The sequence below is a fragment of the Stegostoma tigrinum genome, unplaced genomic scaffold (genome assembly GCF_030684315.1).
Source record: "Stegostoma tigrinum isolate sSteTig4 unplaced genomic scaffold, sSteTig4.hap1 scaffold_58, whole genome shotgun sequence".
Classification (NCBI taxonomy): Eukaryota; Metazoa; Chordata; class Chondrichthyes; order Orectolobiformes; family Stegostomatidae; genus Stegostoma; species Stegostoma tigrinum.
The window spans coordinates 432,102-437,147 of record NW_026728516.1 but is presented as its reverse complement, the minus strand read 5'-3'; the positions used below and the strand labels follow the sequence as shown (position 1 = coordinate 437,147).

The following is a 5,046-nucleotide window of genomic DNA, read 5'->3' as shown; positions in this document are numbered from 1 at the left end:
AGGGTGACGCTGAGGACGGACGCGGATGGGAACATCATACACCCACCCTCCAGCTTCACAATCAGCGGGAGCAGGGGCTACTTGACCTACGCAGGGCAACCAAAAGTCTGCCATGCCTGTGGTAGGTCAGGTCACGTGGCGGTCGACTGCAAAGCCACCATCTGCAGGAACTGCAGGGAGGAGGGACACCTCGCAAAGGATTGCCCAAAAGAAAAAAAGCTGCAACATTTGTCGGGCATGCCCGTGCCGGGGGACCACCTACGCCCAGGTCGCCGGCAGGGGCAATGCGGGCCAGCCCCCTGGAGGAGAGGAAGGCACCAGGCCCCTGCAAGGACCCCCTAGTGTGCAGGAGGGCCAGGTCGTGCAGGAGGGACAAGCCCCGCAGGATGGACCCAAGGCCAGCAAAGCGCCCCTGCAGGCTCTGCACCCCCCCGCCAACAACCCGGAGTCGATGGAGGAGGCGACAGGTGACCCATGGGAATGGACGACAGTCTGGAAGGCAAGGAGGAAGGCGGGCCCCAGCACCGCAACCATCAGGCGGGAAGAGGCAGGTACGGGGGTGCTATAAGAGCTCCTCTGACGAGGGGGATTCAGAGGAGGTCCGCCCAAAGCAGAAGGTGAAGATTTCCAGCGAGAAGGAAAGCAGCACCCGGCTTCCAGGGGACGGGAGACATCCTGAGGCTCCCTCCGACACCCAGCCACGCGCCACTGGGGCCCTGGAAGGCCCTCTGGCACCATCAGAAGGGAAGCAGGGAACAGTGTGTCCCCAGTCTGACCCATAGCCGGACCCTCCTGCCTCCGTACCCCCGATGGTGGGACACGACCCGGAAGGCAGCACGGATGGTTTCCTGAGCCCAGAGAGCATCCAGCAGTTCGCCTGGGCAATGGGCATGAAAGGACAGAAGGAGGGACTGGACCTTGGACTCGGGGAGGGTACTGTGGTCCTTGCCCACAATGGGGGTATGAGTTGCGAGTGTTAATGTTCACAGGGTCAAGTCCACAGCAAGATGTGCGTCCACGTTGGCCTACCTAACCACCGTCAAGACAGACCTCCTGTTTCTGCAGGAGTGCGGGATACCGCACCTCAGCAGGTACGGGAAACGGTCGGGAGCCTGGGCCTGTGGGCCTTCGATCTGGTTGTGGGGTAACGACTGTCGCTCCTCGGGCCTGGCTATTCTGCTGCGGGGGCACAACTTCACCATCTCTCAAGTTCAGGGAGGTGGTGGGGGGCGCCTCCTAGTGGCTGATGTCACCTACAGGAACGATTCCCTGAGGCTGATCAACATGTATGCCCCAGCGGTACGGAGTGAGCAGTTGGCCGTCCTGCAGTGCCTTCCACCTCTGCTGGCGACGTCCACACCGGTCATCCTATGTGGAGACTTCAACTGCATCATTGATGCAGATGGAAGATCCGGCGTGGGGACAGCAGGTGGGGGGAGTCAGCTGGGCGTCACGTCCAGATTCTTGATCGTCACAGTGAAGGACGCCATGTTGCTCGACGTCTTCTGCATCCCTGCAGATGGAGTGAATTGGAGACACACCTGGTCACGGCCAGACGGGTCTGTCAGCTCAAGGATAGACTTCCTGTTTGTGTCGCAGGTGTTCTCAGTCAGGTCCACCAGCGTCGAGCCAGTATTCTTCTCTGACCACTGCCTCCTGCTGGCCAACTGTCACTTACAGGACGACCAGCAGGCCAGCAAGGTGACGTGGAAGCTCAACACAACTCTGTTGACCACAGAGAACATCGAGGAGCTCAAGAGGGAGTATGCTGGCTGGAGAACCGTGAAACGCCTCTTTGAGTCTCTGGGCGACTATTGGGAGATGGTGAAGGAGAACATCAAGGGGTTTTTTTGTCTTCAAGGGTGTTCGGAAGGCGAGAGAGAGGCAGGGAAAGCTATCGCTACTCCAGAAAAGGATGCAGAACCTGCCCCTTCTGCAGTCGATGGGGTCGATGTCACGGAGGACCTCCGTGAGGTGAGTGGCCAGCAAGTCTCCCTCTTCGTCGTGGAGGCCTCCAGGATAATCTTCTGGTCCAGGGTCCACTCTGTGGAGCACGACAAGACACGCTCGCGTTTCTTCTTTCAGAAGGTGCGCAAAGAGAGGTCTGTGCTTAGCTGGCTGAAGGAGGACGACGGCTCGGTGACGTCGTCTCGGCCTGACATTTTGAGGATCGGCAGATCCTTCTATGCCAGACTGTACACCGCGAAGCCCACGGACAGCACGGCCTCCGAGTAATTCCTGTCATCTATCACGGAGGTCTTAGACGACGGCACAAGGGAGTGGCTGGATCGGCTGATATCCCTGGACGAGCTGACCAGAGCCCTCAAGTCCTTTGAGAGGAATAACAATCCTGGGAGCGACGGGATAAGACTGGTTGAGCTGTATTCCGCTCTGTGGGACCTGGTCAGCCAGGGCCTGCTGGAGGTGTGCGATTGTGCACTTCGGGCAGGGGAAATGTGCAAGTCCATGAGGAAGGGCATCATCACCCTCATTTACAAGAAGAAGGGAGAGAGGGACGAAGTTAAGAATTGGCGTCCCATTTCACTATTGTACGTGGGCTACAAAATCCTGGCCAAGGTCATAGTCAACCGGGTCAGGTCTGTCCTGGAGTCGGTGATTCACCCTGACCAAACCTGTGCTGTGCCGGGCAGGAAGATAGCTGAGAGCCTCGCGCTCATCAGGGATACGATCGCCTACGTGCAGGACAGGCGGGTGGGCACCAGCCTCGTTAGCCTGAACCAGGAGAAGGCCCTCGACACGGTCTCCCATGCTTACATGAGGGACATCCTTTCCAAATTGGGGTTTGGAAAGGGCATCCGCAATTGGATCCGACTGCTCTACACCAACATCATTAGCGCAGTCTCGATCAACGGGTGGGAATCGGACAGTCTTCCCATCAGATCTGGAGTCAGGCAGGGCTGCCCGCTCTCTCCTGCGAGTTCGTGTGCAGTATGGAGCCCTTCACTGCATCCATCAGGAAGGACATGAGCCTGAAGGGCGTGATTATCCCAGGCAGCGGAGGCCTTCAGGTCAAGACCTCCTTGTACGTGGACGATGTTGCCACCTTCTGCACTGATCGTCGGTCGGCGAGACGGCTGTTGGGCATCTGCAGCCAGTTTGAACTGGCCTCGGGTGCCAAAGTCAATAGGGGTAAGAGCGAGGCCATGTTCTTTGGGAACTAGGGCGACATCTCCTTCATCCCCTTCACCGTCAGGACAGACTACCTGAAGGTGCTGGGTGTTTGGTTCAGTGGAGCTGGGGTGTGCACTAAGACTTGGGAGAAGCGTATCTCCAAACTGAGGCAGAAGCTAGGCAGGTGCGCATTCCGGTCCCTCTCGATCGCAGGTAAAAACCTGGTTGTCAGGTGCGAGGGGCTTTCGGTACTGTTGTATGTGGCCCAGGCCTGGCCTATTCCCTAGACCTGCGCCGCTGCGGTCACCCAGGTCATTTTCCACTTCACGTGGGGGTCAAGGATGGACCAGGTCCGCAGGAACACCATGTGCAAAGACCTTGAAAATAGGGGAAAGGATGTACCGAACGCCAGCCTCGCCCTGATGGCTACCTTTGTGTGCGGCTGCATCAAGCTGTGCGTAGATCCTCAGCACGCAAACACCAAGTGTCCCGATTTACCGAGGTTCTACCTGTCCCCGGTATTGTGAAGGATAGGCCTGGCGTCATTGCTGCGGAACGCTCCGAGTAGTTGGACTGTCCCGTACCACCTGTCCTTCGTGGAGAAATTTTTGAAAGGAAACACCTTTGACCACAAGGCCGTCAGGCAGTGGTCAGCACGTAGTTTCCTCGAGACCCTTCAAGAAAAGGAGAGGGTGGATCCCGTCATGTGGCTCCCCCCTGCAGACTGCCACAGTCGTTTGGCAGAATGCCTCATCGCCAGAACTTTCAAAAAAGCACAAGGACATTACTTGGCTGGTGGTGAGAGGGGCTCTGCCAGTGAGATCCTTTATGCATTACCGGAATCTCTGCGCCACCGCACGCTGTCCGAGGCAGCTGCGGCGTTGTGGGTGGGGCGGGGGGGGTAACGAGACTGTCGATCACCTCCTTCTGGTGTGTGCCTATGCGCAGGAGGTCTGGAGGGGGACGCAGTGGTATTTGTCGAGGTTTGTCCCGAGCAGATCAGTGATATGGGACTCCGTGTTCTACGGGCTGTTTCCCGGGACGCACACCGAGCCCAACATCAACTGCCAATGCGGTGAAAGACGCTTTTTGGTCTGCCCACAACTTGCTGGTCTGCCAGCTGAAAGAACTGACCCCGACCGCGTTTCGCAGACTGACGCACTCCCAGGCTCAGGACTACGTGCTGAGGGACACACGAAAGCTTGGGAAAGCTACCGCCAAGGTGCGGTGGGGAAAGACCACCGTATGAAACCCCTCGTCCAGAATAGAAACAAGGGCCCTATCTGGTAACTGGGCCCAGCTGGCGCCTTCCCCAGCTCGTCAGGGGGCCAACGGGAACTGTGCGGGGAAGACGACTGCCGGGGTATTTTTTCTTTTGTTTTGCTTTTGCTTTGTTTTGTTTTTTTCCCTTTAGTTGGTGTACGTAGCCCCTTGGGTAACCAGGAGCAGCTTGCATGACTGGGTAGGTGTATAAACATGTTTTATTTTTTGTACATCTTGTGAATGAAGTATATTTTTTCAAATAAAGAAAAATCTGTTCTTATCAGCTTTAATATGTGGACATGTCCTTTACTTAAGGACCCTATGTTAAACTGATTTTTGGAGCAGGAATTGGAACAGGGTCTTGCTCCATCCTCTCCACGCATCATCCTGGTATTGCAGTGTTTCCAGGACTGGTGCAGTCTCATTAAACCAAGTTCAAAAAACAGCCTGATCAAAACTTCAGGAAGGGTGTCTCGGCCTGAGACATCAGACTTCCTGTTCCTTCAGTCCTAGTTGGCCTGTTATCTCAGATTCTCCACCATCTGCTCAACACTCCGGAACCATAACAGCCCTTCAACCCAACAAGTCCACACCAAACCTCAGAGCATCCCAGCCCGATCTATAACCCACCTGAACTACCTCTCTCTAAAC

At 56.5% G+C, this 5,046-nt stretch overlaps 1 pseudogene; it reads left to right on the top strand.

The window, feature by feature from the left end:
* Positions 1-4,642: 4,642 nt before the first annotated feature.
* Positions 4,643-4,819, top strand: LOC132208954 (U2 spliceosomal RNA; annotated as a pseudogene).
* Positions 4,820-5,046: the final 227 nt, after the last annotated feature.